This window comes from Panthera uncia, chromosome F2 (genome assembly GCF_023721935.1).
Source record: "Panthera uncia isolate 11264 chromosome F2, Puncia_PCG_1.0, whole genome shotgun sequence".
NCBI classification, from domain to species: Eukaryota; Metazoa; Chordata; class Mammalia; order Carnivora; family Felidae; genus Panthera; species Panthera uncia.
Window position 1 is genome coordinate 7,647,887 of NC_064812.1, and position 12,855 is coordinate 7,660,741.

At 49.2% G+C, this 12,855-nt stretch overlaps 1 protein-coding gene across 3 annotated transcripts in view; it reads left to right on the forward strand.

Annotated features, from left to right (window-relative positions):
- ZFAT (zinc finger and AT-hook domain containing) overlaps positions 1-12,855 on the forward strand; it is a 190,622-nt gene that overhangs the window by 100,885 nt on the left and 76,882 nt on the right. The window lies entirely within an intron of this gene.

Genomic DNA, 12,855 nt, shown 5'->3' on the forward strand with positions numbered 1-12,855 from the left:
ACGCCTGACTGTTGATTTCGGCTCTGGCCGTGATCTTACGGCCAGTGGGATGGGGCCCCGTGTCTGGCATCATGTGCGCTCTCTCTTTCTCAAAAAAACCCACAAAAACCCAAAAGTGTGGTTTGAAGCTGACATTCCAAGTTCAGCAGAAACTGTGGATGTGTTGCCTACAGGCGAGACAGAGCTGTGTCTTGTAGAATTTCAGTCCTGGGAGAGAGGGGACAGAACTCACCTGCTTCCTCATTTTCCCTGTGTTCAGTGTTGGAGGCTTGCCTGACCTCCACCAGTGCTTGCTGAACCCTGTGTGTGTGTGTGTGTGTGTGCGTGTGTGCGTGCGTGTGCGCACACTCGTGTGTATACATAGGGCCAGAGGGGACGCTGCTTCAGGGAACAAGGCACCCTCGGGAGGCCTTGATCTCAAAGTTGGAACCTTCTTCAGCCCTCCACCCCCACCAGAGCCTGAGGACCTCGAGTGGCAGCCACGCTCACGATCACACTCGACCTGATCACACCTGGTCCACTTGGTTCACACTCAAGTGGATGCACATCAGCTAAGCCACCGCAGGGGTTGATATTCAGCCCCAAAGTGGGGCTCAGTCTAAAATACACACAATGCTTGGGCAAATCTGACCTTGGTGAAGTACACTTCAGTGGATTTCTACTTTCATTCCTTCATTAAGAACCATGGATCGAGTTCTTCCTCCGGTCCAGCTGTGCCTGGGGTGTAGGGTCAGTAAGGAGCAGCCTCCGGCACTGGGGAGTTTATAGCCCAGCGGGGGGGGGGGGGGGGGGGGGGGGTGGAACCACACACAGCTGTGCTGAAGATGGATGCGGTGATGGAAGGCGGCTCGCAGCCCCGGGAGGAGGGTGTGAGTCGCCATGGGCAGGACATATGGTGGGCAGTGGTCACAGTGTCCAGGAGAGTCTCCCCGAGAGGGGCGGGATAGAGGGAAGACATGCAGAATCGTTGTAGGAAGCCAGGCAGCTAAACCACAAAGGCCTTTAACCTTTATTTATTTTCCTTTAAAAACCCCAGTTGTCGCAGGGTGTTGTGAACATTCCATGCAACAGGATTATAAACCATATTTATAAGTATATTGGTATTGAAGCACAATCATATACAAAAACTGGAGTTCACCGTAACAATCAGAGTGATTTCAACAGTTACTTTTCGAGAGCGATATAGCCATTAGGTGACACCTTCATTGTAGAATGTTCCAGGGAACCCATGCTGGTGTGTGTGTGCATCTGGGTGAGCTTGGGGTATTGTGGAGAGGCCGCATGCTCAGCGAGGCTTCGTTAGAGTTCAAGATCCAGGGCTTGCCCAAGGCTCAGTGGAGGCCAGAGCCATAACTATTCAGACTTCAGCAGTGTGCTATAAATAAGAAAATCCATAAGCAAAATAATTAAAAATGCAGTGACAGTAAAGCAGTCTTATCCTGAGTAATGAAAGCATTAAGTCATGTAATTATTCATGAGTTCTGTGCCTCTGTTATTTTTTGACATGGAAGCACCCAACTCACTGAAATGCCTAATAACACAGTGTCACTAATGACGAGCGGCCGTCCTCAGTGCCGGGAGTTCTGGGGTGTCCACGGGGCTGTGGTGTCAGGGTCTGGGGGGGCACTCTTGGGGCCAGGGAGGGACACTGTGGCCTCATGCAGGGCTCTGAGGTCTGGGTTCTGGCCTGAAAGGCTTTGGGGAGGCGGGGCGTGTCTGATCAGGGGCTGTGGACCGACCACCGTCAGGTGCGGAGGGGACCGCTGGAGTGGGCAGCGTGTCAGGGCGGGCACGGCAGTGACATACTCAGCTTATGACATGTGTCACGTCACTTGCTTCCCCGAGCCCTTCAGCAGGAAAGGGAATTTGGATAGGCAAAGGAGGCGTCTGGTCAAAGCAGGAAGGCAGCCTTCCTGAAGGGCACCAGCTGTCTGCCCCACCTGGGCCTGAGTTTGGTGCGTCAGGACAAGGACATGAGACCGTCACGCTTCCTGGGTCCCTCTCCGCCTCTGTGCTCTGTGAGTCCAGAGGCAGGTGGCTGGTGAAGATCTGGAACTCCGTGGGGCAGGGTAGCTTCACCCAGTCTGAGTCGGGGCTGGTCTTTTCTTCCCGAGGGCTTCCAGTCTCGTGTTGTCTCGAAGGCCAGCTTGATGTGTGGATTGCTGGATCACAGGCCAGATGTCCCAGCTTCATGGACAGTCTGCTGTGTACCTATGATCAAACTATAGGCACTTCTTTTTCTTTGCAATTTTAAAAAAGCTTTGAAAAAAGTTTAGTTCCATCTCCTACCCACTTTTTCCATGGCACTCACATCTTGATGAATTTTAAAAGCTCTTTGCATATCAGTGGTTTGTTATAATGGTGCAAACATTTCCCTCCAGCTTACCATTTGCACTGACATTTTGTTTGTCACAGTTTTTTATGTACAGAAGTAAAATAACTTTGCATATGTAAATTTATCCGTCTTTTCCTTTATTTTTTTCTTCATGATTTCTCTGTGTTGAAAGAAACCCTCCACGTATTAGGGGAAAATTCTTTTGTATTTTCTTCAAGTTTTATATTGGGGGTTTATAATGTTTATTAAATGTAATATCCTTGAAATTTATTTTGGTGTGTGGGGTGTGATAGGGATCTTTTTTTTTTTTTAACAGCTATCAATTAAAATATTTGCAGAGAAATCTGTTCTGTTCATTTTGTTTTGAAATTTGAATTTCTCAAGATGCTGGGCATGTTCTGAGATTTTTGTCTGTTTGGATAATCTGTGTCTAGAGTATGGTTTTATAAGGTGCTATTTTTATAAATCATTGTATGCACACATATGTTATTTCTTTTTCTTTTTTTCTGGACATCTCTTAGGTTTTCTCAGTTATTATCCTTTTGGATAAGCTTTGAAACTGATTGGTCAAATTAAGAAAAATAACCTACTCTCCACCAAAGAAGGACACTCTCTCCCTCCCCAGGGATGCCCTTGGGAGCTATGTGACAACATGACACGTGCTTTGAATTCCTCAGGGAGAAGTGCTGGGATCAGGGGTTTGGCTGCTTTGATGAGGCTGTCAGCCTGTAACCCTAGAATTAGCTCTTTATTTATTTATTTTTAATGTTTATTTATATCTGAGAGAGAGAGAAAGAATGAGCAGGGGAGGGGCAGAGAGAGAGGAGACGCAGAGTCCGAAACAGGCTCCAGGCTCTGAGTTGTCAGCACAGAGCCCGACACAGGGCTCGAACCCATGAACCCCGTGAGATCATGACCTGAGCTGAAGTGGGACGCTTAACCGACTGAGCCACCCTGGCGCCCCAGCTCTTTATTTGGAAACAGACGTTTAAGACCTGCCTGGAATGACTTGGTTTTTACTCTGTTGTGTCGGTGACGATTCAGTAGCTTGCCTCACAGAGAAGCTATGTGGGGTAGACAGAGGCAGGGCTGTGGAGGCCCGAGCCGCTCTTATCTCCCACCGCCTCTTGGCATGGCCTGGGTCACATTACTTCTCTGAGCCTCCGTTGCCTCAGCAGTAAAATGGGGATGATTATACCCCCATGCCTGATGGCCTTGGGGATCAGATGACAGAAGGTGCACCCACTTACCTGGGCTTCACCTGCTGTCTCGCTGCTCCTTCTCAGTCTCCTTTCCTGGGGCCACCTTCGCGCTGACTTCTCCCTCTTGGAAGCTCACAGTGCTCAATCCGCAGGTTTCTGCACTTGTTCCTGGGGCGTCTCCCGGTCTCCCCGTGCTTCCAACCGTTTATGTGGAAGGCTTCCCAGTTTCTGGGTGTGTGTCAAACTCCAGCAGCCCGCCAGATCCTTCAGAGCCCTCCTGGCCCTGACGTGTCTCTTCTTGCCTTCTCTGTCTCAGGTGTCCTGTGTCGTTTCTGTGACGAACATGTGTTTGTCTCTGCCACTTGAACTCTTCCCAGTTCCTTCGTACTTTCTTGTGTGTTTCTTTTCTTTTTTTTTTTTTAATGTTTATTTATTTTTGAGAGAGAGACAGAGCGTGAGTGGGGGAAGGGCAGAGAGAGAGGGAGACATAGAATCCAAAGCAGGCTCCAGGCTCTGAGCCGTCAGCACAGAGCCTGATGTGGGGCTTAAACCCACAAGCTGTGAGATCATGACCTGAGCTGAAGTTGGACACCCAACCAGCTGAGCCACCCAGGTACCCCTCTTCTGTGTCTCTTACTGTCCTCTGTCTCTAACATGCATTGTAATTTCCTTATTTTTGACTTGCTGTGTCTTCCGTTGGACTGTAAGCTGCTCTAGCAGGGATTTTTGACCTTTTTTTTTTTTTTTAATTTTTTTTAATGTTTATTTATTTTTGAGACAGAGAGAGACAGAGCATGAACGGGGGAGGGTCAGAGAGAGGGAGACACAGAATCTGAAACAGGCTTCAGGCTCTGAGCTGTCAGCACAGAGCCCGACGCGGGGCTCGAACTCACGGACTGCAAGATCATGACCTGAGCTGAAGTCAGCTGCATAACTGACTGAGCCACCCAGGCGCCCCATTGACTTTAAAAAAAAAAAAAAAAAAACGTTATTTTTTTTAATGTTTGCTTTTATTTTTGAGACAGAGGGAGACAGAGCGTGAGTGGGGGAGGGGCAGAGAGAGAGGGAGACACAGAAACAGGCTCCAGGCTCCGAGCTGTCAGCACAGAGCCCGATGCGGGGCTCGAACCCATGAACTGTGAGATCATGACCTGAGCCGATGTCGGACGCCTAACCGACTGAGCCACCCAGGTGCCCCAGGAGTTTTGACCTTCTACATCTGCTTTGTTTTGTAGCCCTGGCACCTAAACCAGTGCCTGGTGTATGTGTGTGTGTGTGTGTGTGTGTGTGTGTGTGTGTGTGTGTAGTAGGTGCTCAATAAATGTTTGTTGGTTGAATGAGTGAAAAAAATGTAAAGTACCTGGCATACCGTGCTTGGCATACAGAAGCACTTATTTCCCCCATGTCCTCGCTTGGATACTTCTATTAAATCAAATGCTTGTGAATTGGATGTTTTAAAGCACGGTAGACGAACTCACCATTAAATGAATCTTTTTGGGTATCTTTCCGTGAAAAGGAATTGAGTAGTTACCCTCTCCTGTTACCTGCTTGCAAGGCCAATTTTTCACATTTATTGGCTTCTTTAAAGTGATGTGTCCCTGTTTATTCATTCTTGTTTCCCAGAGGGGCTCATTACTGTGCCTCGGAAGGGATAGGTCAGGGTGGGTGCAGGTCTCAGTTAGAAAGGTTTGCCGGTCAGTATGTACAAAGAGGGACACTGATCTGTGAAGGGCCTTAGTAAGCCCTTTGCGTGTAGGCCAACGGCATGAAAGAAGTTAATGCAAAAATCATGCCGTAGCATATTTCCTCCCTTTTGACTTTGAAGGCGGCCTACACATGTGCGGTCTAGAGGCTCTTACAGGATTCCGCCTCCCCTAGCAGATGGGGAAGGTGAAATGGGGCAGCGCCTTACTGTTAGGTAATCAAACAGGAATCCTCTAATCATGAAATAAAAAGCTCTTTGAAGCTCCGTGCTAATTCCTTCGGGCACCCCCCCTCCCCCGCCCCACCTGACCTGCCCTCATGCACTTGAGTTAAGAAGTTTTCTGGCAAAACTTACAAAGAGGAATTATCCGAGCTTCAAGCACTCTTGTATGTGTCGTAATTAGACAAGTGGAGAGTCGAGTGTGGAACTTAGGTCTGAGTGGAGGACGTAGCATTTTTCCCCTCGCTCCTTCAGCTGATAATAAGAGATGCCGTGGCTACACGTGGAGATACTCTGGGAGATGTAAGTGTGGACTTGCTTTTTCTCGTCTTTCCTCTAAAGGCGGAATCATCGTAGGATAAAGTAGCCCCGCTTCTCCGGGGTCTCTTTACTTCTAAAAACATACACTCTGGAACCGGGAAGTTAACCAATGGAAAGTGGTACCCGAGCAACTGGCTGGTTGACCCCTCCAAGTTCATGTCCTAGGCTCCAGTGCGACTGGTCCCTGCACAGCATCCTCGTCGCTCTTACCCTTTCACCAGCTCACCCTGGAGTTAAAGGTTAAGGGCCAGGGGTGGGCATGGGCTCGGTGGGTTTCTGTGGCCTTTACCGGCCTGTGTCTGGGTGGCGGGCCACAGAGGGAGGACCGACTGCAGTGCCTTTTTATATGTGCACCCTGGCTGGGTGCACCCGAAACACTTTCTCTCAGCTTTTTATAAACCACAGGAGTAACAGCCCGTAGTATAAAATGCGCCAGACAGCTCACTGAATCGTTAGCTTAGACTAATACACAGATGTAACTGTTGAATAAGGCTTGGTTACCTAAAACCTCACCAGGGTACAGGGTTCTCAAGCCACAAATTGCAAATCCCTGGCAAAGTATCTGGAACCTCCACCCAGTTGTGGCGCCCTGCCCGTTCCTGCTCTTTTCTCTGGCTCTGTGCCGCCCTCCGTTTCTTTCCATGTCTAACGCTGATCCATTCCTCCTTGTATCAGAACTGATGTGCTAATTACAGAGAGCCATCAGTCTCTTCAGTCTGCAGTTGCCCGAAGTTCGGTCTTAAAAGTACAGAGACTTCTTTAAACTGTGTTTTTGTCGCGGTAGCTGTTTCTGTTCTGAGTTGCCACTGCCTAGATTACTGCCGATGCTGGGACTGTGGGGACAGTGCTCTGCGAAATACCTGCTGCAGAGTGTGCTGTGCTGCCTTTTAAAAATTTTTTTCTTTTTTCTTTTAGAGAGAGGGAGTGTGTGCACACACAGCGGGGGAAGGGGCAGAAGGTGGCGGGGCGGGGGGGCGGGGAGAGGGAGGGAGGGAGAGAATTTTAAGCAGGTTCCATATTCAGCATAGAGCCCAACACAGGGCTTAATCCCATGACCCTGGGATCGTGACCTGAGCCGAAAACAAGAGTCAGATGCTCAACCGACTGAGCCACCCAGGCGCTCCAGGGAGCTTTTCTTGTATTAGGCAGCACACCCCCGTGGGCCAGGCTGTGTGGAGAGGCAGTAGGCAGAGTGGGTGCAATGGTGGGCTCCGGAGGGCAGACCCAGGTTGGAACGACTTCCCGCCTGTGTGACCGTGAACCGGTCCTCACAGCCCTGTTAGTTTCCTGTGGCCACAGTGACAAACAAGCACAAATTTAGTGGCTTAAATCAACACAGATATATTACATGACAGTTGTGGGGCTCAGAAATCTAAAATCAAGTTGTCAGCAAGTAGGGGCTGCATTCTTTCTGGAGGCTGGAGGGGAGAATCTGTTTCTTTAGACTCTGCAGCTTCTAGAGTCTGTCGGTACCCTTTGGCTCATGAGCCCCTGCCTTCACGTTCAAAGGCAGCAGCAGAGCCCTGCCAATCTGTCTGTCCCTCTGCTTCCACGATCATAGCTCCTCTGTGACCCTGACCCTCCTGCCTATCTGCCATAGGGACCCTTGCGATTTCACGGAGCCCACCTGAATGGTACAGGGTAATTGATCTCAAGATCCTTAACTGGGTCACATCTGCAAAGTCCCTTTTGCCATGGAAGGTAATAGGCTCTGGGGATCGGGACCCAGATATGTTTGGGGGAGGGCATTACCTCCCACTGTGGGCTATGGGAAGATTACTTGGGTTCCTATTAAGTGTGTCAGTTCATTCTAAATGTTGGGTGGATATACCTGTTCCCCTGGCGGTCAGTGTCCTCATATTCTCAGTAACTGGACACAGCATAGGGATGGCTATTGGTAATGCTTAATCCGCACCATCTCTGTCATTTAGGAAAGATCACATTTCTCTTCTCTCAGATATTCTCTCATCAGGATGGCACGGTGCAATAGTTAATATTTAAAGAGTGTCAGTGTTGAAAAAGGTAAAGTCAGTGTTCTGATAAATTTACTTATGCAAAACATCACCTTTCGCAGTAAGACTGGATAAACAGTCATAATCAGGTGTTTTCACCTTCATGCCTCTAGCTATTATTACTACTAATAGTCTGGTTTGTGCATATTTAAGTATTTTAGTGCCCCTTCAAGTTTGAGGGGCCCACATAAAATTTGATTAGGCAGCAGTGACTTAACAGGTATCTCAAGCAAAGTGCCTTAAATCGGAAGGAATTTTCCATCGCTTGTCTCCTTTGTGTGCCGATGGACTCCAGATGCCAGGAGACAGAGGGCATGGTCTTATTTTCACCCGGTGGTTTAGATTTTTCTACCACTCCACCTCTCCCTGGTTTTATATAGAGCTCTATTTAAAGTAACTAAGCAGCTGGAGCCATCCTCAGGGAAGCCCGTCAAACAGATGAGGGTGAAGTAAGAGACAAAGGAAGCTGACAGGTGCTGTGCCTGTATTCTTTTCCTTTTCTTTTTTTTTAAGCGTATTTTTCCAGTCTTACTGAGACGTAACTGACATGTAACACTGTATCGGTTTAAGGCGTACAACACGGATTTGGCGTGTTGTGTATATTGTGAAACGATTACCGCAGTAGTTCAGTTAATGTCGATCACATCACATGGTTTTTTTGTTAGGATTCTTATTTTATTGGATGTACTTAACACACAACCTTGTGTAAAATTAAGGTGTTCGGAGAGTTTGCTACATGGCTGTGATGTATTGCCATTGTCGCAGTGTTTATCACGTTGCATCCTAAGTACAGTATTGTTTCTGTATCCATCATCTTGTGCATTAGCTCGCCGTGGCTTATGTAATCCTCACTGCAGGTTTGAACCCTTCAGCAACATCAGTCTCTATCCCCCTCTTCCCCTGCTAACCACCATTTTACTCTGTTTTTTTTTTTTTCTTTCTTTCAAGTTTGACAGCTTTAGATTCCGCATAGAAGTGCAGATGGTGCTTGCCTTTGTTCCTCTGACTTAGCTCACTTAGCATAATGCCCTCAGGGTCCGTCCATGTTGAAAGTGGCAAGACGTTCTCCTTTCTCGTGGCTGAATAATATCCTGTTGTTCGTGTGTACCCCATCTTTATTATCCACTCACCCGTTGATAGCATTTGGCCTGTCTGTGCCTTGACTGTTGTGAATAATGCTCTGATGACCCAGATAGCTCTTGGAAATCCTGCTCATTCTTCCGGGTGTGTACGTTGGCTGGTAGATTGTAGATGGGTTAGTAGATCCATCTTTAATTTCTTGAGGAGCCTCCATGTTGTTTTCCATAGTGGTTGAACCAATTTATATTCCCACCAACAGGATACCAGCGTGCCCTTTCCCCCATATCCTCACCGGTGTTTTTTTTTTTTTAACGTTTATTTATTTTTGAGACAGAGACAGAGCATGAACGGGGGAGGGGCAGAGAGAGAGGGAGACACAGAATCGGAAGCAGGCTCCAGGCTCTGAGCCGTCAGCCCAGAGCCCGACGCGGGGCTCGAACTCACGGACTGGGAGATCATGACCTGGGCTGAAGTCGGACGCTTCACCGACTGAGCCACCCAGGCGCCCCCTCACCAGTGTGTTTTCTAGGTGCTGGTCACCTGGCGGGGGCGACATCCATCCTGGAGTGAGCTCCCCCGCCCCAGCTGCCAGCAAGTGCGGGGTAACTGCTGCTCCCCTCTACTTGGGAGAGCCTCCTACTTGAGCACCGGGTGCACAGCCAGGCAGCCCTTCCACCGGCTGTCCTGCCCTCTGTCTTGCACGTTCATCTTTCCCCCACGGCAGAAAGGACTTCGGCCGGAGGGCACTCCCAGATCCCTTGGGGCGGGGGGATCTCGCTTTGTCTAACGCAAGGCGAGAACGGATTTCTGTTCCTTCCTTCCCTCTCCCTACCGCTAAATCCTGTCCCCTCTGTCCTGACATGACACGCTGAGTAAGGCCTGAGTAAAGGGCAGTTCCCAGGATCACCGGACACGAGACCCTGTGTTTTCCTTTACTGTCCGGTGGCACTTGAGTTCTGTCCACGTCCTGTCACCAGGCCCAGCCAGTGCCCCCCAGGTCAGTGGTCAGCTTTGTTCCGTCAGCCAGTCGGCCGTGGATTGCCGGCTGAGGAGTTCGTGTTAGGAGACTCCTCCTAACGGAAACCCAGAGGGCTGAACAGAAGCAGTGGAGGTGACGTTTGTACCCCCACACTCCCATCTCTGAAGGGGAGTTGTACCAGATCGCACCTTCTGAGGGAGATGGGAGCCGATGGTAAAACGTCGTGCTTCCAGAACGAGCTGCGGGGTCTGCAGAGGAAACCTCCCGCCAGCCCGACGCTCACAAAGATGCCGAACCGAAGGTCACAGGGGTGAGTTGTGCTGACGGTGTCTTTTTTCTTACCCCCTGCAGCGGCCGCCAGCATCATCCACAGACGGTCCTGCTGCCCTCAGACTTCATCTTTGAACTACCCGACACATCTTTTCTCTCTTTCTTAAATTTTTTTTTTTAACGTTTATTTATTTTTGAGACAGAGAGAGACAGAGTATGAACGGGGGAGGGGCAGAGAGAGAGGGAGACACAGAATCTGAAACAGGCTCCAGGCTCTGAGCTGTCGGCACAGAGCCCGACACAGGGCTCGAACCCACGGACCGCGAGATCATGACCTGAGCCGAAGTCAGACGCTTAACCGACCAAGCCACCCAGGCGCCCCTTCTCTCTTTCTTGAACTCATCTGGTGGTGCCCGTTCCCAAGTCCCTCCTGGGGGAAGTACCCTATTTTGTTCTTGTTGTGGTGCTTTTTTTTTTTCCCCCTTAACTTTCTAAAACTAGGGTACGATACCCGTGCACAGAAGTGCGTGCTTCATAAAGGTACGGCACACTGGGCTATCGCAGGCAGCTCAGCCAAGTGACCACATCCCAGGATAAGACCCAGGACGTCGCCAGTCCCTCAGAAGGCCTCTGCCCTCCCCCGCGGCCATCCCCTGCTTCCTCCTCAAGGTAGCAACCGGCCGCACTTGTAACTCTGTACTGGATCTGGCCGGTCCTTGAACTTTGTATGAACTAGTTCATTTAATACGTGCGCTTTCGTGTCTGGCTTCTTCCCTTCAACATTATTTGTGAGGTTCATCTGGGTTGTTGGGATTTCGACCTTTAACATCTGGGCCTCTGGGTCAAATAGGAAGGAACTCCTGCGTAGCTGAGATTCTAAATTCCGTAGACTGTAACTTTGCCCCTGCGGGTTCCCCCTTTCCGCTGTGGTATTTGTTCTTGTCAGGAAGCCGGGCGAGCCCTCCTCCCAAGTGTTTCTCCAGAAGGTGGTAGGACTCCACTTTCTTGTGCCCTCCTCGTTGACAGGACTTGGCTCAGAATGACTTTTGAGTGTTTACAGAAGTTAAATGCCGCCTCAGCAGACAAGAAGTGGCCTGGGATTATTCGCCAAATTAGGCCACTGCCTTTTTCAGCCCAGCAGGGCCCGGGTGATGTTTTAAAAGACAGCGAACTCTCTAGAACTTCAGGTTCAGAACTGCTGATGCCGTAAAGGTTCCACGTTGAAAGGTCTGTCTTCTAAAATCGTGTGTCATAGTTGATGGCCTTTCAGAGACGGCTGCTAATTTATCCGAAATGCTCTTCCGTTGTACAGCAGACATGAAAACAACAGCCCCAAAGATCTAGCCCTTTCCTGCACGTGTGCTCAGAATTCAGTCACCTCATAAATAAATTACTCTTTTAAAAATTCTTTTCCGATCATTTCTCACATTCTTATGGAACGTAGTTGGTACAGTATAAACACCGTTCTTATGGCTTTAAAATTAATAATTGTAATTATTGTTTGTGGCTGCAGAGTCCACGAATGGCACAGTGAGGGGGTGTGTAATGTCCCAGGAAGGTGGTGGGTGATCCGTGAGCGGCATAACCAGTCCCTTGTTTTTGGACAGGGCAGCATTTTCCGTTTTCTCCCCACTAGAACTTAGGTGGCAAGAAACCCTTTCTCGCATGTGAACTTTTCCTTCTTTTGACCTAATTCCCTAAGACTCATTTCTGGGAACGGGATGGCTGTTGTGTCTCGGGTGTTTTAACGGTGCATCACGCTGCCCACTTAATGCTCTCAAAGCATTGTGCCAGAAATAAGGCAGTGTTCTGGCTCAGCCCTCTCAGGCTAGTTCCCCATGTTGCTGGAAATGGTCCGTTTCTTGGATTAATGTGTGTCAGATCTCACCATGTCGCTGTAATTTTCAATTATTTGGTAACCCAGAATTGAACAGGTAAATTGGAGGATTGAATGGATGGACTCAGTTGATCTGCAGGAAGCGTTTAGAATGTTGGCTGGTTCGTGGTGCTAGATGTAGGTGTTTGATATCAGTGGGCCTTCTTTTGATAACTGAAATGAAGTAATCCTCTCTTGATGAATTGTTTGTTCACGTCCTGTTTTCATCTGTTTGCTTTCTGGAGTCTTGGCGCTTTAGATTCCTGCATTCACTGATTTCATTCGACAGCCACATTTGTTGGGACTCTACCGGTTGCACTCGAGGTCACTGAAGCAGAAAAGGGGCCTTTGTTATAATGGTACCAAGGGATCTTGTAGAGACTGAGGTCTCTGCGTGTTTGGTGACTTCTTCCCAGAACTGACTTCACCTCCTCCTCATGTGGTTTGCTCCGCCTCATCTTCCTGGCTTAGCTTGGCTGTCACTTCCTCACAGAAGCCTGTTTTCATTCCATTCCGTTCCATTTCATGGTGTCTGTTCTGGGGAGAGACGGAGTATGGCTAAGCTGACACCCTGTTGGGGCTTTGTTGTAACTCGCCGCTGGCCCTACAGCCAGGATGTGCTCACTGCCACACCGTCCCTGTCCTCAAAGTACCCACAACCGGCGAGGGGGCCAGCAGACCAGCCAGACCAGCCAGAGAAGGTTCGATGAGCCACTGGGATGCAGCAGTGGACGATACAAGAACAACGGACAAAAGCTGAAAGGTTCCACTGTCATGAAGCTACGTGAATAAACAAGATATGGCGTAGCACGATCGAGATGTGAAAATAGCAGCCCAGTGCCTGAGTCCATCCTCA